The 23,394-nt window shown below is 40.6% G+C and overlaps 1 protein-coding gene across 4 annotated transcripts in view; it reads right to left on the bottom strand.

Moving 5' to 3' along the window:
* The window catches only part of SGCZ (sarcoglycan zeta), a 6,780,780-nt gene that overhangs the window by 582,639 nt on the left and 6,174,747 nt on the right, over positions 1 to 23,394 (bottom strand). The gene's annotated exons all lie outside the window — the stretch shown is intronic.

Below are 23,394 nucleotides of genomic sequence, written 5' to 3'. Positions count from 1 at the left end.
CTAATAAAAACATGTGAAATTCAGTAAGAAAAACTTTGTTAACGGGATGTTATGGTTCCAAGTAAAACCGAAAAACCCTGAAATTCGCCAGTTATGGTAAGCTAAGCCACCATAACTCACACCACAACCGTGCACTGCTAAGACTAACACCCAGGACATCAAAGATGACATCACAAATGGCCACCATAGAAAGGTGGCCACCATAGAAAGGATATGATATGGCATTTATGATATGATATGGCATTTGTAACGCGCCTATACACAAGTGTTTAGGCGCTATAGGGAAAGCTGTTGTTCCATGCAGGGCCCCTCTTCGCTTTCCATGGCAGCCTGCAAAAACCAAAAAGGAAACCCTGTTAACATATTAGCATGAGCACTTTTTTCTTCCCTTTCAAAGTTATCGTAATGTGGAACAACTTTATCACAAACCCAGACCCAGGTGGACAGGCCACTGTAATCCTATCTCATCTCCCTTCTGGTCATGCTCAGTAGCCACATGGTGTGGATCATGAGCTTATAACATGAACCCGACATTCTGCCCACTTCCCATAGCTGCAACCAACCCTTCATTCAATAAATGTATACCGCTAGGTTTTTTTAACAACATCACAACACTTGTGCAATACGAAAACACTCCCACATCTCGTCACATAACCAACACTAATGATATTGTACACCTTTTTTGGATGAAGTTCCTCTCCTCCGTAGCCAAATGTACCCATAAGCACCTACGTGCCGGGATGCAGAACCTGAAAATGAACATACAGCGACGTACAATGTAGCACGATACATTTTGAAATAATAAACTGGTTTTTAAAAGAAAAAATCAACATTTTAGAATTTGTAAAGTAGTTTTATTTGACAATAAACGGTCTGAGACGATAGGACTATTCCCATTTAAAAAAAAATTGGAACATTGTTTCTATGGGCGTCATCGAAAATGTTAATGGTGAGGCACACGTTCCTCTTTTCCCACACATAAAGAATGCGTTTTCGTTAAAGAAACCACTTTGCTCGCACATTGATTTCCAAGACGTCGCCATGACCTTTGCCCTACACCACCATAAAAGAAGGTATGTTACTCCAAATGGCCTCTTCAGCGTATGGACAAAGGGGGCCAGCGCAATCATCCCACAAAATTGTGACGGACATGAAGCCGGTCACAAGCAGTTGCATCTGGCGTGGAAAAAAGCCATCACTCGGCATTTGGAATCCATGGCAAGCACAGTATGGCAGGATGTAGCTGGTTGGGAAACGTTAATGAAAACACGTATCAGTACCCAACCTTTACCAAACAATTTTAAAATAAAAAAAAAGAACGTGGAAACTAATAGACACATCAAAATGATCATACATGACATTTTAATTAATTATTAGCGTAGAACATGGGTAAATGTAGTAATAGCCAGCAAATGCTGAGAATCTGCACTCTCCGTAAGTGAGAAAAAAATAACAACTGCACAGAAATGTACTGCTTCATTTATATTGTCAAAATTACTGTTTTCGTATTAAAAAATTAAAACTCGGTCCGGTGTACAGTCGTCAAAATTAAACTTACATGATATGTACCGCCTCCATTGTTTTCGGTAAAGTCAGACAGTAGTGCTTTTCCACCAAAGATTCTTCGTGAAGTGATATTTCATGTGCCTTACAAACGTTTTTGAAACATAACCTTATCAAATGGTATGTTTTGCAAATGTTCACTCCATGAATTCTTACTAAATTTTCCCTTTAGCTCAAGGTCAAAAAACAATTGACCCTTAAGGTTCAGTTGGATGCGTGGGCCTACTGAGGTCGCAATCAAAAAAGGAAAGCAAGTGACCTTCGCTCAGAATGCAAATACATTCTCACTTTGCAACAACATATGAGAATCCATTCATGAAAACCGCTACTCCCATACACTTGTAGAACCGCTGTTTCCATCAAACAGTGCAGGTGGCTGGCTCAGATTTGAAAATCTAGGACGCCAGTCTGACTGCAATATTAATGTAAATGCATTGTAACACAGACGCAGTAATTCTTTGCCGTACATGGAGCACCAAATTCCAATTTACCGTATGATTTTGATGACAAGAAAACACCACTTTCTGACTTCCTGTTGCCACATCCCATTCCAGCTTCATTAACGCTCACCTACCAAAACAGTATTTCATAAGGGAAACAAGTGAAGTTGTGTCTTGTTTTATATGTGTTACCAGCGATGTCCGCGTACACCAAAACACGAACGAAACATGACGGGCGCAGCAAAAGAATCTGATGCACTTCACGCTGATCCACAACCAATCAGTGAAGGCGCTACATGTCCTCGGACATGACGCTATAGGTTAGCCAATCAATTTCTTGTCCGCGGAGCAGACAGGGAAGTGTGACCGCGGAGCGGACATAGATATCACTAATTTTTAGAGACATACTTTTTGGTCGTTTTAAAAAAAAAATACTGGATGTATTGTCAGCAAATTTACAAAAGCACGCTTTCGGGACCAAGCTCCTGCCGCACATTTGGTGAAAATCTGTCCAGCGGCTTGGCCTGTAGGCGCGCACAAAGTTTTTCCCCCATTCAGTCTAGGGAAAAAAAAGATGTTTTGGGACCCCTCTCTATAACTTTTTCCCCCCGGATCAAACATCACCAAATTGCAAAAAAATTCAGAGTGCCCTATATACTTTTTTTGCAAAGTTTGGTGAGGATTCGTCCAGGGGGAGAGAAGTTATAAGCCGCCCAAAAAGTGCTGTTCCTATGGAAACAGCAACTTAACCATAAATACACAGCCACTACTGTGTAATATATATATATATATATATATATATATATATATATATATATATATATATATATATATAGATATTGGCGCATGTCACACCACACTATATTCACTATAAAGCTAGCCTAAAGAATACTTTTCTGCTTGCATTTCATTGCATATTTACCATGTGAAATAACTTAATATCTTCATTATTTCTGTAGCATAAGTTTCTTCATCTTGATACCAAGATGTCATGTATTGCGATACTTTCTTGAGGCCTTATAGAATTGCCTGCATTCTCTGGTCGCTGCATCCCTTCTCTATATACGTCAGTTTTGCATTGTATGGCATCATTATTTCTCTTTGTTGTTTATTCGATTGTCCTGTTTTCTTCCAGACTATCACTCAGACAGCCATCATACTGTCTCATGTGCGGGTATGGTTGCCTCAATGGCAAACTTGCTTCCAAGATTCTCTTCGGTATCTGTAATTCAAATGGCTTTGTTTGTGTGTCATATTCTGGTTTCCAGCAGATAGGCAATATGGCAAAGTGATTGAGGTATCGGTACTTAGCTCCTTTTTTACACTCCTATTGATCAAATATAGTTGCCAATAGATTGGCAAAGTAGTGTCAATTTGGGAAATCTTCAAAGTACAGCTCAGGAATTCCCAAAATTCATCTTCAGTGCCAATACACGAGGTGTATAAGATTTGAATTGGCAATTTAAATCATTGGCAATTAAGACATGGCCAGGAGTGATATCACTTATCATGTTTAGTCTGGCAGTTAAACATTGTCAATTCTCAGGATCTCAAAAACTTGGTCCATCTCTAACCCTTTTTGTTGCCCCTATCTTGCAGCATAGTATTCTGCTCAGCTACATTTTTGCAGGAGCAAACAATAATTTGTCTATACATTTGGCATTAAGGTCACCACCCAACAGTACCTAATGATGCCCACCAAACCTACTGTACTCAGTAAATAACTCTTCAACCTGCTCAAACATTGTTTCCTTATTGCCTAAACCCAGAGGGTCATATACATTCACACAGCTCGACAGCCAGCAAGTTTACTCATCTAGTCACTAAAGGAACTCTACTGGAGTAAATAATATGGCTTAACCCATTAATGAGGCCTTCGAAAGGGTGGTCCCTGGGCCCTTTATTTGCCAGTACTTGGAAAACCTGGTAACCATAAACCAGCAAAGCACAGCCCAGCCAGGTTTCCTGGAGCATAAATATATCGTAGTCCACTAAGTTCACACTAGACCATGCATCTGCCAGTAAGTTGCTGAAACCCCTGGTGTTACAATTGGCAATCGGCAAGGGTCAGCATGGCCCTAACTGGCTCTCCTCCTGAGGTGCCCTATTATGAGGAAGCATAGCCCATTGGATAGCTTCATAACCCACCTGAGGTGGCTCTGTAGGAACATGAGACTGGGCAATGTTACCAAAGTTATTTGTCATCCTACCTTCCCAGGGGCAAGCTTTTCCAGGTGTATGAATACCCTCCCAGATGGATCAGGGCACCTTGGGGAAGTATACAATTCATTACAGATGGTTAATTTCAGCCCAAGAAACAGCAAAATCCCAAAATTAGCACACAACAGGGACACGGTGGCTGAGGAAATAAACCGAATCAAGCCCAGTTAGTTGGAATCCTCCATTTGTTAGAGACTGTCTGTGGGCTGTAGCTCCTCCAGTTTTACAGAGTTCCCAGGACTTATTGGACACCATACTCTATTTCCAGTAGTCAGACTAATGGGGTCACGTAAGGTCGGGGCAGACACACTCTGGTAATTGGTGTCATTTTTTATCCTTCTGTACCAATTCCTTCTGCTATCTGGTGGGGGGTGCCCCCCTGCAGTAGAATACAAAGGTAACCTGGGAAGTAGAGTTGATGGATTCGGATTGGTCCGAGGCAGCCTAGGTGGGGGGTAGGTGTCGTCTTTACTCCCCACAGCATGACTAGGTGCTTTCCTCGCAATGGTTTTTCCCGCACCAGATTTAATATGTGCTTGTAGAGGATGTGATAGTGAATTATTATTAGAAATAGTCCATCTGTCCAATGGCCCCTTTAGTATGACTGATTGTTTAGATCCTTCTGCCTGTGGTCTAGTCACTATTCGACCTTTATCAACCATTTAATCTCTTGTGGCTTTGTCCATTGGCCCGGGTCCTTGGAGACGGACTGGGTAAATGGGTATCCTGATAGATTTAACCCCCGGCTCGGCCTTGGCTCTTGGCGGTACATGAGTCTTAGTCGATGGAGGGGGTGATCTCTGCATCATAGAGATTTCTGCACTTAAAGCCGCCAATGCGTCCTCCTCAATCCTAGCCGCTATATTAACAGTGTATTGCGAATTCAAGGAAACATGTGATGTGCCAGGGTAATCAGTTATTAACATTACCTGGCCCACTACCGTCCCCCTGTGGGGTGGCACCATTGTTCTGACTCTCCCCCTCCTTCATGTGCACACCCAAGTCATCTTCCCTTCGTAGTACTAGCTCTGGGTCCTACAAACAGCAGGAGATCAGGTCCCCAGTGATGGGCACTATAACATACCATTTTTGCTTCATCTCATGTTGGTCCGAAGCGATGACTGAGCAAAGTGCCAATAGGGCATCCAGTTTCGAGGTTAGCTCATTTAACATGGTGGCAAAAACATTGTTTTTCAATATGGTGCCTTTGTTTGGCTCTAGTCCAGCACTAACAGACTCCTTACTGGATGCCGCAACTTCCTCCATTTCTGGCATGAGGTCAACCAAATTAGGGCTTTCTGACAAGTTTGTCATATTAGCTATTCCATCCAGCCCAGGTCTACCTTGTGTGTTACCCTGTAGGGTCCTGCATAGAGCGACCCATTGTTGTCCAGCGACTGCACGGAACAAGAGGGCAGGGCACATGTCTTGCCCTCTGGGTTCAGAGGCAAGCCCAGTGGATTTCACCAGAAACTAAAAAGCAATTTTGGGCTGGCATAAAAAGCTCCTCTCATTAGGCTCTTGATTGTTTTCCCCTTCTTTCTCCTCTGGGCCTCCTTCAGTGCTTTCTTTAACAGTGAAGGAATGCTTCCAGGCTTCCTTTCAGTAGAACATCACTACAAAGAACTTGCCACCGGGCCATTTTCATTTTCATTGTCCAAATCAATGTCCACATATATGGAGTTCCGCAGGGAAAAGCACCAGGCCCGGCTCCCACTATTTAGTAGCCAACTTTGCCCAACTGTATCTAGAAGCTGCAGTATTCAACCAATTCAAATTCAAATTAGCTACCAGAAGATAGGCCAATCTGTTGACATACTCCAAGCTTCGTACCAGCTATGTCTGGATTTAACACTCGGTGCAGTGAAGACAATATTAAATTGGGTATTAAAAGTTCATACCGTGAGCTGGCAGAGTATCAGAGGGATGTGTGGTGTGGGGGTTCCAACAGAACCCTCTGCCCTCAATCCCCCACCCAGCTGTGTAATCCCAGCAAGAAAAACAGTTAATAGGGTCCAGGATGGGCCAGAATCACCTCCTCAGAGTGGCTTGCACGAAAAGTTCTGATGGAATCTTCCTAGGCTACCCCATAGCCAACCCTATTTCTCAGATGATATAAGTCCAGTTAGCTCTCGGCAAAGGTGTCAGATGCATGGCTTATCAGTCCAGGTCGAGCAGTTACACCGACATTATGCACCATCCGCCATCCACCCAGACACAGAGATACTCTGTCACACTACGTCGTGGCTTTGCCTCGCTGGGGGTGTTTTTCAATACTGCCTTCAGGGTAAAGCAGTCAAGAGCAAAGACAGACTCTGGTCTGTTGAAGCCTGCACATGTAAACAGAGAGCCTCTGTCGCACTTACCTAATTAGTAATCCCACCTTTACCATCACCTCCATCTTCCTTGACCTAGTACCCAATAATGATGTGTTATTACCCCCACGTGCCTCTTCCTTTTGTCAGTACCCAATGGTAAACTTACCTTTACCCCCACATCCCTCTTCCTCATCACAGCCCCCCACTACCCTCATCTGATGCTTCCTCATCACAGTCCCCAACAACCCCACATCAATCTTTCTTGTCACAATCATCTACTAACTACTCCAACTTCACACTTCTTTGTCACAGTATCGTACTACTTCCACCTCATGTTCCCCATTGCAGTACACCACTACTCCACCTCGCACTTCCTTGCTCATCACATTGCTGCACTACACCCACTTCACTCTTCCTCCTCACTGTCCCTCATTACACCCACCTCCCTTGTGCTCCACACTGTCCCCCATTCTCCCTGCTTCCACCTTGATTGTCACAGTCCCCCACTAACACACCTGATTCTTCCTCATCACAGTCCCCCAGGATCCCCACTTCACTCATTCTCATCACAGTGCCCACTACCTTCATCTCCCTATCACTCCCCACAGTCCCTTATTAATCCCACCAAACTCTTCATCATCACAGTACCTCGACTACCCCACCTCATTCTTCCTTGTCACATTCCTACACTATCCTACCTCACTCTTCCTCATCAAATTCCCTCCCACACCACCTCACTATTCCTTGTCACATTACACCATTAGTAATCCCTTCTTATCTAGTGGACACACACACGATGAACTGCTTGATACACCTGATGTTGCATAGCTGAAAAACAGATATTGATAACACATTACATGACATGAGTTAGGTTATCAGAAAAAAAAGGAAAAATTACAGGTGGTGGGAGGTATAGCATAATAAAATGCCATAACATTCAGTGAAAATAAAAATTAATTAAGGTGCAAATTTAATGCAACTTAGCACCTGAAATTGTCAGGTATTTGAAGCTTTGCCACCTTTTCTTTTGGCGAATGTTTATATGCAATGTGCACTTTTTTCAGTTGGAAAAAAAACAAACTAAAATAAATGTACATAGAGACATTCAGTTCCTGTCATGTCACTTCCCATTGCGTGCATCATAGTCCCCCTTTTCTTTTTTTAAGGACTTGAGTCCTGAGTTTAACATTATCCGATATTTTATCAGGAATTATAAGTTCCATATGTTTGTGTATTGGCAAGAAAAAGTGGCTAGGATAAGTGAAAAGTCAGCAGCATTTGTTTGGGGGGGTGAATAGTTGTGAGATGGAGTTCATGCTTTTCAGATATCCTCATGACTTGTCTCCTGTATGAACTGACATGAACGATTTTATACATTTCTATGTGAGCTGCAAAGAAGTTTTGAAACTCGACCCCATCAACTTTGCAACTGGATAGAGAATGCAATGCATCTGATTCAGAAAGGCAGTCCTTTTGCATTTGGGAAGCCTACTACTTTTACTGGCACTGAATATGAAACAATCTTCTGTACATTTGGTCCCTTCATTTGGTTAAATCTGCTTTATTTCTGGCTTTTATACTTTAAATAAAGATACTACATTAATTACAATTAAGAGAAATAAAAGTATAGAATGCATTTAAAATAGTCATTTTTTTTTAATAAGTGTGTTCTTTGAAATTTGGAACATGATTTATTAAATAACGCAACTATTCGGCTTCATATTCGGCTTCTGCCGAATGGTTGACAAACTATTTGGTATTCAGCCGAATACTAAATATGCTATTCGGTACAGCCCTAATAGAGATGGATATTCTGTATGATACTGTGAACCCCTTGAGGGGCAGATCACCATTTCTTATGTATGGCAAATGTATAAGCGGTTGGTCAATGTTATGTTGGATAGAAGTAATGTGTTTCAATAGAAACAATATTGGCATTAAACCATTAGACTATACCCACTAACATCGAGGAGCCAGGACGGACCCCCTTTGCATACGACTCATAAGCTATGATAGTGAATCTAGCCACCAGCTAGTCATCAGTCTCTCCTTTAACAGGCTCTCCACCTGTGACTTGCACTATTAGCCGTCCATTCGACAGCACCAGCCGACTTCCCGCCAGTATAATGAATTAGATGAGTTTGCGGGCTATCTCTAGAGAGACCTAAAGGCATTAGTTTACACCCGCGGGCACCAGCCAGCTGCCAAATAACACTATCCGCCTATTTAGAGGTATTTACGTATGACGTCATGCGTGCATGCCCATCATGACATCATTACAGGTACTAAAAGTCCAATATGATGTGCATAGGATCTTTGCAACAGAATCCGGATCAGTAGTAATTAGTTCAGCTCTGCCAATACGTTTGTTTGAGCACATGACATCACGTACGCATGCGTAATGCGGTACTATGGCGTATGAAAGGGACTACCTGTTAGATAGAGCACCTAATGAAACCCACAGGCAAGCATTTGGGTAGTTGCTTGCCTTCCACTACTACCCCTCCCTTCTTCTCGTTGTGAATTTTTTTTTTATAAACGCTGGTCATTGAAACGGATTGCACAAAAAGATGACATCACCCGCGCATGCGCGTGATGACATCACCACCAGTTCTAAATATAAACAAATGGCAACCTTGCAATGACGGCATGTGGTCCTCTGGAGATCCCACATCGCTGTTCCCACAGAACGTGATGCAGTTCTTCACTTTACTTTTTGCTGTACTATCTAGTAAGTGATACCCTTGGGTAATCCTTGGCTCCCCCCTTTATTTCTACTAGTACATAGCACATTCGTGCTTGTTGATCAGCCCCTGTCTTACAATGTATTAAAAAATTTTAGTGGGGCTAAGCAGAACCTTGTTGTTTTTTTCTATTCATTTACCCAATATCATGTCCTTTTCCACATGAAGGAGAAGACTCACTAATCGCGCTATACTTGCCCTATACACGAAACTAGACTGCCCCCCGGTTGCGAATTGCAGTAAGTTCCTTGTTTCCTTTTTTTTGACTATACTGAATCTAGGCTGGTCCTGTATCCCTTTTAAGAAATACAATCCTTATCTTGCCCATATAGGTCCTCTCTCTGGAAATGGTCCAGTAAAGGGAAAACAGCACTGATGACTAACTATCTGGTAGCAAATTGAATGTGAAGTGTTGGATTTCTCTACATGAAACACCTTTGACTTATCCACTACATCTATTGTTTAATGACAATGCAGCACAAAGTTTTATTAGCACAAAATATCACAAGAATTGCACATGCCCCTGATGAAGAGTGAGTGTCACTCGGAACGCTTTGTGTCCCCTTGACATCATCACCATGAATAAAAAAAAGATTGTTCTGATAAACTACTGACTAAACTGTCATGTTTAATTTTGTTCTCTCTTAAAGACCACATATTACAGCGTGGATGCTACACAATATTTAATTCTTATTATTTGAATGTTTAACTACAATAGGATTATAAGTTATTGGTCTGGTCATCCAGACGCAGGATAGTGTGAAGGGGACATAAGTTCCCTAATTGGGAACTTTGTTATTGGTTCATGAATGAGCATTTACCGTGATGAGATAATCTAGTAGCTATTTCACTCTGTTCTAAAAAACAGTCCACTATGCAAATAAGACATTTGGGAAGTACAGTTATGAATGTGCACCAGCCCACCACAGAATACAACAGAATTATCATATCTTCATATATCTGACTACCGACTAAATTAAAAGGCCGGCCTTGGCTATGTCAAAAGGTAAAGTTTTGTTTTTAATGTTTTCATATATTTATATACACAGGAAGGAAGAATGCTCTTTTGGTCACAAAAGAACATCAATTGATAAGAAATCAGATTTGACAGGTAGCACTGACCTTCTTACAATGGTTTGAGTTTGAGTGACATGCTGACCAGGAAGTTGAGGGACATAAATGAAAGAGTCATCTGGGACAATAAATGGGTGGACTTACATAGATTAAGAACAATCAATATTAGATATTTTTAAGTGCAGGTAGGCGGTACGGCCAGCTGTGTTAGGGATGTGACCATGATGGATGAAGTGCTAGAATGGAGGCAGAGAAAGGGAGGGACAGAGGCAGGTTCGAGGCAAGGCAACACTCTTAGCTAGAAGGCAAATTAAAATGGTAACTCAGCAGCAAAGAGGTAGGTTTTTAGTTTGCTTGGCAGAAATTGGTGTGGACTGTTTCTTGGATGGCCAGGGGAAGATAATTCCATGGAAATGGAGTAAGAACAGAGAAAGAGTGGAACAGAGAAGAATCACAGTGAGTGTGAGGTGCCACAAGAACAGATGAGAAGGCAGAGCAGAGATTGTGAGAAGGCTGGTACAGTTGAATAGAGGAGGTTGGATATAGTGGTGCTTTATTGTGGATAGATTTGTAAACAAGGAGAAGAAATTTAAATCTGGCCCTGTTTTGCATCATCAGCCATCCAGCCTGGTGACAGTACGAGGAGGTAGGTGTGAAGTAAGGCGGTTCAAAAAGAGTCCTGGTATTGAACTTGATGATCTTGTCAAGAGGACAGAAAGCAAAGTTGGGGAGACCAAAGAGGATGCTGGCACAGCAGTACAGTTTAGAGAAAACAAGTTGAGGGTAGATGGCACCATTTAGAAAAACACTTTCATGTTGCAAGGACACAGGCTTACCAGGACAAGAGTAGTTAAAGTACTGGAGGAAGGAAAGCTGCAATCATTTTAGTGCTGGTATTTGAAGTCTGCATTTCATTACAAGTTTTGAACTATGACTCCCATGATTCCTCAGCAATGCCTATGATGGGTAATGCTAGTGGAAGTTGTAATGTAAAGCCCATGAAGATCCAAAGGTTGCAGACTCCCACTGCATTTCATCTGAAATTGTAGATTGCAATGTGAAAGACCAACTTTCTAAAGTTATACCATGGTTTACAATGTTTTAAAAATGTTTTTGGAACTTCATGTAGGGTATTTAGAATCTGTGCTATAGAAGTCTATGTGCCTCATTACAGTTTTGCCAGTCTGGTAAACTTGCCGGTAATTCCAGCACCAGAAATTTTACCGGACCAGCACAACACAAGTTTGCCGGTGGGGGCACTGATTTACCTCCTGCCAAGAGGTGGAGATAAATTAGGCCCTACTGGCAAATATATTGCCATGAGTACTGACACTGGTTTTACCGGTGCCGTTAACTCCAGGAATCACCCCCGCCCCCCAATGAGTAATAGGGGACTGCATGGAATGGGAATTTACCACCCTTTCCACCACCTGTAATATCCTGGTAATTCTGGGATATCAGGCGGTGGAAACGGTAAGGGCAGTTTTCCAGTATCCCACTGGAATTATCGCTGGGATACAGGCAAACATGTCATAAGGCCCTATACCTTCAAATACAGTCACAAGTGTTTCCCTATGGCTGGACTTACCGTCAGGTAATTGAGGAGCGCATAGCGAGTATCCTCACTGATTTCTCACATTATGTCATCCCTGATGGCATCTTACATGTCGTAAGTGAAGTCATACGCAATGTTATTAGTGATTTAATTTGTGATGTCATCAGTGTGCTTAGGGGCTGCTCAATGGGGGCCTCGTAGTTAAGGTGGCATAGCTTCCAACACCTTATGATGTTTAAAGATGGTGTTAGAATAAAGCGACACTGTAATTCACCTAAACTACATATTATTTTACTGAACATCGAGTTTTTTTTTCACACTGGACTCATTCACTCATCGTACTGCATTGTTATTAGATTGCACATTGTATTTACCAGAATGTTTGGTAACGAACATATAGCTTGAAAGACATAGTATAAACAGTTGTGAAATACTTTACATTTTTATCAGTAAAGTTGTATCTAGATGTCAAGTTGAAGAACATGTTTCAGTCCACCCATTCCTAAAAGAACATGTTTCCTTAGAAATGTAGAGAAATTAAAACAAATGTGTTGGTGATAAATTAAAATAAATGTTTTCCTGCATATGAGCCAATGAACAAATGGGCAGCATTTTTCCAAATTAACCTTTTTGTGGACATTAATATGACCTCTACGTTAAATATAATATGACCTTATTTATAACACTGTGCCTCCGGGATACATATTATGTAAAGGAGTTTGTTTCAATGCAGTTCCCATTTTGAATGGTGCTGATGTGGCAGGAGTAGTGGCTTGGGTAAAAGCCAGAGTTAATGTAAATAACTGCATTTTCCAAGGTGGAAGATATTACAACACAAACTATTTTACATTTAGATTGGCCAAGACAAACTATATCAAACTTGAACGGCTTAAGGTACAGGAGAATATAACAGAAGCATTGTCGGTGATAGAAATGTGTGAATGCAGTTCTTTAGCTCAGTTCTTAGGCCTGTGAATAAATGGCCCTGCTCGTCGACTCCCATTGAAGCATTAGATTGGATAAGGGAAAGCAATTTAACATTCATTTAATTCTGCAGTAGCAATTTACGGTAAATGTCTCACTCCCCTTTAACCTGGGTATACAAATGCAATCATTTGTCCCGATTCTTTACTTTGGGACATGCATGCATGTGGTACTGGCATGGGTTTGGAAGAGGGATTTAAAGTGAAGGTGATTTGCATGCCGACACTAAAGTACAGAAAAACACAAATATCTTCGTGAACTCATTTATCTATTCCTTTTTCTTTCTTTTTTTCGCTTTTTTTTCTGGAAGACATAGATATCTTCCTAAAGCAATTTAATTTATCAAGAATTATCTATATTGCATATATCACCATCAAATACATTATTTCATCCACATGAGCTTATAATGACCTCAACAAAAACTACCCCAAGAAAAAATAGCTCATGATTAACCAATAACATCAACGTACTGAGTGATTCAGTCCATATTGTAATGTATACACGTTTCTTTACAATCACAATTAATTTAAGTCACAATGCGAGCATTAACAGACTAACAAATCATTCTATTAATTAAAAATGTGCGAAGAAAGCAATCAGTTATGCCTACTCCAAATGTGGCAAAGAGCCTGCATTTAGAAACGATTATTCCTATTAAAAATCATTTTTCAACACATGAATTGAACATGTCTAACAGATGTCTCATTGGTTGGGGGCATTTAATGTATACAAGTTTCATCAACCAATCTCGCCTTCCTCAGGGTGGTTTGAAATTGGGAAAATTCTGCATGGTCAGAGGGTCAATAATTCATGGAATATATCCACGCACGAGTTGAATCAAGTTTTGTACACATACTTTTTCTTCTAGAGTGAAGGTCTACATCTCTTGGTTTGAATGCATCAGAATAGCCAATTTCCCAAACAGGCATCTGTTTGGAGCTTCATATTTCCTTCACTTCGGCAGCTGGTAGCCTCCAGAACCAAAGCAGCGTCACATACAATAGCCAGCACCAGGTTGGCTATTTTATGTGACGAAGACAAGACTTGAATGCAAACACATAATGAATTAATGTCTGTAAAATTGTGTTTCTGTAGAAGTTATTAAGAGTGTGAAGAACCGTCTTTGGATTGCTCATTAAATGTGTCTCCCAAATAAATAACTGTGGGTTAATATTTTTCAAAAGTAATGAATGGATTCATATTCAATCTGGTGCCCTCTGTGCGAGTGAAAGGTGCCTTCACTTTTAAATAAATATTATAACATTTCCCACGTCGTTTGAATGGTGGAAGTTTGTCTTAAGTGCATTGATGCAAATCAAGAACAAGCATAAATGTCTTCATGATTCCCAATTAGGATTCTAGAGACTGAGAGATTCATGATGTATGTCATACTGAGGAACCTGGGCAATGCTTAGCACTGATCCTGCTTGAACCGCTGGCTGCGTTCAATTCACATCATCATCAGATTCAATCGCCTGAAACAATGATCCGGAAATGTGTAAAGTCTAGTCTTTCCTTTCAGATTACGAGCAGCCAGTACTGCTTTGTCAACAATTCACTGCTATGACAGCAGTGACCTGTGAAATATATCAGGATACCACACTGCCTCTAATGATTTTCAATGCCAACATGCCACCCCAGGACAATATACTGTGCCTTTTGATGTAGGGCTTCATAAATATGCCAAAAGAAATGCCATTTAACCTTGACCTTGCCTGTGTTGTAGGAGTTATAGTGTCAGTAAGAATATGTGTTGTTGCAGATTCAGGACAAGCTGAGAGATCATTGACTTTGCCTCATTGCACCTATCATAGAAGTCCCATTGCTTGGCAACGATTTGCTGTATGGATCAAACAATCCATTGCCAATATAACTGTATGTTTGTATACATATTGGCAACATGACTGAAGACAGTAACCTTATACATTTGAAATGGAGTGCCCAAGGTTTTTGGAGACTGTACCACAGAAGCATGTGAAAATAAGGAGTCTCAGTTCTCTGATATGTGTGATGTCATTGAGTAGCCCATAGGTGATGCCCTGCCTGATTTCTCATATAATGCCATCACTCGTGGCAACTGACGTCCTAAGTGGCTAGGGAGGATGGTTACGTGGAAGAGCTATACATAATACAAGTATGGTTGATTGTGGACACAACTTTCCCTACATGCAGTTCTTCGTTGGAGTCAACGTACATATACATGTCAGGGTAAGTTTGCATAGAAATGTGGCCTATCAGTGAAGGTCACATGGTAACAGGCATAGTGCAATTTCAATGAAGATATGCAATATACTGGGAAATGTACATGTCTGGAACAGTATTTTTAAATGCAAACTCCAACAAAGCTGAAACCACCCTTATATGAAGAAACACGCTTTTCAAAGGTTGCATCTCTCTTTCTTGCACATGTGATCTGCTCTACCAGTGAAGTCACTCGTAATGCCATAAGTGATGTCATGTGAGATATCATCAGTGATGACATTTGTGATCTCATTAGTATGCTTAGAGGCCTCTTAATGGGGGCATCATAGTTAAGGTGACACATCTTCAGCACCTGCCAAACTTCAGGTGATTTGTGGCATTATATCAGCACCTTAATGTCAAATCAAATAAGGAATTTGAACGTCACTTAAACTAATGTTCTTCCACTGAATTTTGTTGCACTGAACGTATTCACCTGAATTGTATCTTAACTAATGTATTTTCACTGATTTTCAAAGGGTTTATTATGCTATACCTTCCCCCACCTGTAATTCTGTCTATCAGATAGCCTACCTGATGTCATATCATTTGTTATCAATATCTGTTGAGCTATGCAACCTCTGATTTAGGAAGTATTTCATGTTTTGTTGTGTCCACTAGGAAAGATAGGATTAGTAATGGTGTACAGTGATGAGGAAGAGCGAGGTGGGGTTACTGGGGGATTTTGAGGAGGAAGACTGAAGTTGTGTAGTTGGGTATTGTGACAAAGAAGAGTGAGGTTGGTAGTTGGGACTGTGAGAAGGAAGAAAAAGGTGGAGTAGTCGGGGACTGTGAAGAGGACTAGCAAGGCATGATTAGATGGGGACTGTCCCGAGGTAGACCGATTTGGCATACAAATATACCTTACACATTATTAACATATTAACTCCTTTTATGGACTACCTATACATATAAATACTTTTGACATAAAAAAAAAACTCAGATCGAAAACTCAGATCGAAAACTACAAAAAGTACTAGCAAGAGGAAGAGAGACGTGATAATATGAAATCTAGATTCATGAACAATACCTATGTTTTTGACCATTGAGATCTAGAACTAACAAAAAAGGAAAGATATGAAGACACTATGTGCATCCAGAAGTCATAATGTTACAAATTATTCAAACAATACTGAGATCGAGAAACAGTACATTGAAAAACAATGCAGATCGAGAACAATGTATACACCCAATGAAATTAAAATTGCATTTTAATATTCCCATACGTTTATTTTTTATGACCAGAAAATCATTTTGGTCATACGCTTTGCAACACGGAGCGCATTGTTTGCTTCAAATGAGAGTGCTAAATTTCAAGTATTTTGTTGTTTAAATCTGATCACCTTACCTCTCTCTTCAAAGATTTCTTCACTAAATTTCAAAGGTTTTGTTTCTATGTTTTCTTTTCAGTTTAAATCTGATCACCTTTACTCTCCCTTAACTAAAGTTGGAATCACAAGGCTTTTGTTATACTATCGATTCATTAGGCCCACTAGCAATGGCGTTCTGCCTTGGCCACTGTACTTGATGCACCAATAAGTTTCTTTGTCACCCACTATCCATTGGTTTTGGCCATGACCAGTGGCAACGGCCTTCCGCTGTGGCCACTGTACATGTTGCACCAACAGTTTTGGGGCCCACCAGCCATGGCCTTCGCCCAGGTCACCGTGATTGTTGCATCAATAAGTTGCTTTGGCACCCACTAGCCATGGCCTTTGGTGGTGGTCACTGTACATAGTGCACCAATGAGTTTATTTGGTGCCACTAGCCCTGGCCTTTGGCTGTGCCTTTTGCACCAATAGGTTTTTTTGGGGCCCACTGGCCATGGCCTTCATCATTGATGTCATCAGTGATGTCATCTGTGATACCATCATTGTGTTCTATGCAGTGCAACAGGGGGTGCAAAGTTAAGGTGGACTTGCTTCAAATGCGAATTTCAAGGGTTTTGGTGTGTAAAATCTGAACACCTTAACTCATTCTTAACAAAGGTCTTTTTATTGTTAATATGTTTTTAATGTTAGGCCCACTAGCCTTGGCCTTCAGCTGTGGCCACTGCACATGTTGAACCAATAAGTTTCATCGGGGCCCACTAGCCATGGCCATGGCCAGTGGAGCTAAGACCCAAGACCCATTACCCCCTGCCTAGAAGATGTGATCATTGTAGGTTTAAAACTTGCTTTTTTTCACTGTGTCCTGATTCCTGCTGGACTCCCCCGAAAATGCCAATGAACTGCACATACAGTGGCAATGAACTAGCCATGCCCGTGGATTTCCCCTGATAATCTGAATATATTAGAAAATCAAAAACTATTCTCAGGTACTCACTAAGTGCCCCCTTACTCTTTCCATGATGCCCCCAGCCACCCCAGCCACCTCAGCTACATTGTCCCTTCCTAGCCATCTCCTATTACCCCATTTCACTCTTTTATTCTTGTGATGCATTTTATTTTCAAAGCGCATTTCACTTTGTAGCCAAGGTAATCATGTGGAGATTCCCCCAGTATTCCCCGATAATCCAAACATGTTTGAACTGTAACTGGCTCCCCAGACCACCCTCAACCTTCCAATTTCACATGGTATCCTCTTTCTCCCTCCCCACTGCTAGAATTTCCAGTCTTTTTTTTTTCAAGGAAAAAACTTTGCAGGGATGTTAAGGTGAGAACTTAACACAACAACATGACAAAATCAGTTAAAGCCACCTTAGCTTTGCACACCCTGTTGCACAGCCTATGACAACAATGATGACATCCTGCTATTTCCTTCTATCTTTCTAATGGCCATCATGGAAAGTGAGAAGAGACTATATTCAGGCCCTTCTCCCGTTTCATGGCGGCCATCTTTTTTGTTTTGTTTTTTATAACTGTTTTAAATGGCCACTATCGAAACAGTGAACAGACTTCATATCCCATTTCCTGGTGGACATCTTTTGGGGTTTTTTTGACTTGCAAAATGCTGGAGTGTTTTCAACCGAATAAAGACGCTATTAGTACCCCGGGATGAAGTGGATGAAGACTTCCGGCAGCTGCATTGCATCAGAAAGAAAAGATCCTAGGAAGGCCTCTCACTCATCCAAGTGGTACTGCGGGAGATAGGAGCAGCATATCTGTAGACAGTTCATGAAAAGTGTTTGAAGACTCTGGCTGTTCCTAGCAGCACCTAAATGAGTAGAGGTTGATTCTGCACATTCTGCTACAGTGAATATATAAGACCACATATAAGCCAAAATATGTTGCAGCCAAGTATGGTACACACCATCTGATGCAATTTCCAATACGCATTATTCACATCATCTCAGGGGACTCGCACTGGATGATTTATCATAATTGATGTTCCCAAGATTTCTAATGGAACATTAGAAGAGCCATGTCTTAGTGTTTTCCTGGACAATGTTAGACATATTCAAATGTCCAACCGGTGACGAAAATATAAAATAACATAAATTGCAAATCTAAAAAGACAATGCCGCACAAAATGAAGCCTCCTCTCTGAACCTCTCCAGCATTTCTAATGACTCTTCAAATAGATTGTTCCAGTGCTCCCATTGTTTGAAGATTCTGGCTGTTGCTGCAGCACCTTTAATGGGTGGAGGTAGATTATGCACTATCATTACTCACAGCTACAGTGAAGATATCAGCCCACATATAAGCCCAAAAATGCTGCAGACCAGTATAGTCTAGACAATCTTGTGCAATTTCCAATACACATCATCCACCAGCTGATTTATCATAATTGATGTTCCCAAGCTCAATTAACTTCTCTAGCATGTCTAATACCTCTTCAAATACAATGTTCTAACGCTGCACATATTTGTTACAAAATATTACAAGGGCCAGGTCTTTTTGTTTTCTTGCACAATGTGCAATGAACATCCAGCACCTTCCTTTTAAAGCATGGAATATAATCTGCACACAGGAATCTACTGTAAAAATGCATCACTACTGCTGCTGTTCTCAAACAAATAAACATACTATAACTACTCCAGTATAATGAGCCACAGTCCTAATAGTAACATGCCCACAGCCAAGGAGGCATTCCTGCATCAGATAATGCCCCACAGTCTTTATTAAAGCCCTCATGATGGTCGGACCTGTAACTATGAGCAAATAAATATTCATCTTAACTCCATGGAAGAACCAGTGTGCCCAGTAAACTGGCATTCACAGCTGCCACTATTTCTGTATCAAATAGAGTAACAATAACATGTTTTAAAAATCAGTGTGTTTCCTATTTTAAACTGTTGCACATGGAGCATTCTAATAAACCATTCCAACATTTTACAACCTCTAATTTGTGTACTAAAATTGGATTGCTGAGCACATACTGTACTTGCATTTATTAGGGCAATTTGCACCAGCAAATCCATTCCATTTGTATTTTACACAATAGCAGTTTGCACAAGTAATACCATTCCTATATTCTTTATAAATATATATTTTAAAATAAACCAACTAGACATATTTCTCCTAAAATTAAACACTAGGTTTCACAAAACAATCAATGCATGAAGACAATGCATTTTCTCATTTAGATAACCACACAGTAACACACTTCAGAAAACCAAATCATGTTTAAAGCACACAAATCAACCCGCACCAGCAAAAAGAAATCTTTTTAAAACAAACACATTTTCATATCACTCCAAAAAACACTATTAATCCACACATAAGTGATTATAAAAGCATTGTTGATAAAATCACATTTCAGAAGTGGAGAAAGAAGTGGTCTGCTGTGGTTGTGGGGCTACAGTCTTTTCTCTGTGCTTGTGCAGAGGTGGAGCTACCAGTCAGTGTGCCGCTTTATAATCCCCCAGAGCCACGGAACGCAGATCACAAAATATAGAGCCATGGGCATGGAACGAGTCTTACCCGTGGATAGCTGTCGTCCTTCGCAGCCTTGTATATACCTGCAAATAGTGGCAAACTTGCAGAAAAAGTTATCTTATCCTACCACACAAGGCCCTCACAAAGTGCCTCCCTCATCTGTGCCAGCTCCCTCCACTCCCCAGATGGTCTCCTCACCTCCCTTGCCCTCTCCCTTGCCCCTCACAACAGACGCTGTTTATGTGACACAGTTTGCTTTCAGATGTTGGCTATTTGTGGCTATAGCTGAGGCTACAGATAGCTTTGTTTTGCAAACTCGGTCACTGGACCCCCTCCAAATCCCAAATTTCACTTGGTTCCCTCTAGCCACCCCTCACCTCTAGCTTGATAACATTTGCATTTTTTATGACCTTCGAATAGCATTTTTCCTGCATTTTATTTTCCCATATCCTTGGTTATAGCCACAAATATCGCTTGCATTGAGAGAAAAACAAGATGGCAGTCCTTTCATTACTAAAATCCACTGGTTTTGGGTAAATCCCCTAAATATCTCTATTTATTTTTGGGAAGGAGCACCCCCTTATCTGTCAAATATTTAAAATCTACTGCACAGAGTAAAGCGAAAACATGCATGGATCATGATTCAACGCTTCATGCCCAAGTTATTTTGGAACTAGTCCAAATCCGTCCAGCGGTTTGGGCAGTGCTCTTTGGCAAAAATGTACCTTGTTTGTCTATGGGATAATTAATGAGAAGTCAGCTGCAATTTTGGAGAAAAAAAAGATATATATTTTAATACTTAATAACTTTCTAATTTTTCAACAAATCTTTACAAAACTTTGCAGTTTGCAGGGGGCTGTGGCTTTTTAATCACTTTCGAATCGTCGTCCAAAACCGGTACTCAAATCAAAAGTTATTAACGATAGAAGTTTGAGGATTTCCTTAGGGAGTCTGACCCGCTGCCTTATAATGTATATGTCAACACTTGTTTGTATGTTTGGGGTTGGCTCCAGCTCCATAACAGTTGGTCGCTGAAATTTTTGAAGAAGGTCAGCATACAACAGTGAAATTTGACCAACTCCACCCAATGGCCCTGCACAGGGCGGGGTGCGGCCCTTTGCTATCTGTATGGGTGATTTCAAGAGATTGCTGATTCTGTGATTATTGGATCCAGCCCCATAACAGTTGGTGGGCTGAAATGCTGATCCACGGTCAGCATACCAGTATGTGGTGTATTGGCGATAGTGAAATTTGACCAACCCCACTCATTCATCCTACACAGGGCGAGGTCGGGCCCTGTGCTATTAGTATAGGTGTTTTTTGGGAGATTTCCGATTTTGCGACTTATACAAAAATAGGAATTCAGGAAACAAGGTTGGCATACCAGTCTCAGGTGCACTGGTGTTTTTTTCAAAAATAGGAAGTTAGAACACAATATAACATACAAAATGCTATAGCAGATCCCCACGTGCATGTCAGTTACATATACGAGCAGCGCTGGGTGGGTACTGCTAGTATATTACAGGGCCTGCGGTATTGGCCCTGTTGTTATGGTTAAGTTGCTCAACCCATAGGATGAGCACTACTTGGGTGGCTTATAACTTTGCCCCCTCAATGAATCCTCATCACACTTTGCAAACAAATGTATATGGCCCTGTCAAACTGATTCTGCAAAGTTTGGTGATGTTTCCTTAAGAGAGGGCAAAGTTCTAGGGGGGCGAAATTGTGGTTTTTCCCATGCAATGGAAAAAGAATTTTGCTCTCGCCTACAGCCTAAACAGCTGGACGGATTTTCACCAAATTTTGTGTTTGTATTGTTTGTTTCAAAAGGAGTTGGTTGTTGTTTCCTAAATAGTTTTAGAGGTGGATGAATATATGGTGTCATTTTATCCATATCTTCTCTATCTTGTCTACAGAGTTGCTTTTTAGTAGGTATTTCTTTGTGTCTGTTTGGAAAAGAGAAAGCTTGGGTTGTAAAGTTGTGCAATGTATATGCATGTATACTGCATGGGTATGTGGGTGTGATTGTAGAAATGACTAGAGTGCTGTTTGATTGTGAGGTAGTATATTAGTTGTGGTTGGGAAGGTTGTGAGAGTAAGAGTCTACTGGGGTGTGAAGGTGTTGTGTTAGTGAGTAAGGGAGTGGTCGTGTGATGGAATCTGTAAGGAAATTGTGCTGTTTTGAGGAACAGAGTGGGTGTTGCAATGGTGGTGTTTAGATGGGAATGGGAAGAGTGTGAATAGTGGACAATAAAGGCTTAGAGTGAAAGAAATGTTGGTTTGAAAAGAGTAGTCTGGGGGTGACATATATAGTGGAATTGTGCTGCTGTAATTACATAAATTAATGTACTTATTTTGTTGGATGTGAAGGGTATTCTTGTTTCATTTCTTGTCTTTGGAAATGTCCTGATTTCCTGTAATTGGAAAAGAAAGTTGGTAGGGATATGTGGTAATGGTCAAGTACTTTTAGTAAGCAAGGTTGTTCTTTATGAAGGAAGAAGGAGCGATGGGAAAAACAGTTAATAAAATTGGTGGATAGTTAAACATGTTTGCTTTTAGGAGCATTTTAACATAAGTTAAGAAATGTGCATGTGCACTTATAGAAGCTCTGTAACATTTTGTGAAAAAGAAGAATAGTGGATGGAAAAGATTTTTAGTACACCTTTAAAATGCAGTTGGTGTGTGGAAGTTTACTATGTTGGGTGTGCATGCATACTTGCCAACATGATATATATGTTTGCGTTCTGGGACTTGCAGTTCCACTTTTCCCATTATAAAAGTTGGAGTACAAATCCCAAATTGCATCGAAAAAATTAGAACTGCATAAGAAGCTGGAGATTGGAACGAGTTTTGTTAGGAAGTATACATGCACTGTCAATATATTAAACTGGCAAACACTGAGTGCCAATTATAAATGGTGTACACATCTATTTTATTGGCTTACTTTATTTTATGAAAAAGTAACACAGAGCTACTATAAATGCTGATATGCATTTTGAAGAAAATAAAAAAATGCATATCAGCATTTATAGTAGCACTGTGTTACTTTTTCATAAAATAAAGTAAGCTGATATGCATTTTTTTACTTTCTTCAAAATGCATCCTAAAAAATATTTTGAAAAGCACAGCATTTTATTTGTTTATTTGATATACATGCCATAGTTTCGAATTTTGAAGTTCAGGTGTGTTTTATTGTTGCATTCTGGGGCTTGTAGTTTGAGTTTTATAATGGGTGAAGTAGAATTGGAAGTGACAGAATGCAAAGGAAACAATAAAAAAACCAGAAAGAGGAGTAAAAAGCACATTCACATATCTAAAGCTAGTATGATTCCATAGATCTCTTTCCACAATTTTGTATAAAACATAATACAATCCTTCTGGGTTCCAGGCATAAAGATTTCACAGAGCGCATCAGAGTAAGGGACATGTCAAACC

The sequence above is a fragment of the Ambystoma mexicanum genome, chromosome 6q, assembly GCF_040938575.1.
Source record: "Ambystoma mexicanum isolate Mex_15411 chromosome 6q, UKY_AmexF1_1, whole genome shotgun sequence".
NCBI classification, from domain to species: domain Eukaryota; kingdom Metazoa; phylum Chordata; class Amphibia; order Caudata; family Ambystomatidae; genus Ambystoma; species Ambystoma mexicanum.
Note: the sequence above shows the minus strand (reverse complement) of the source record. Positions and strands in the feature narration are given on the sequence as shown.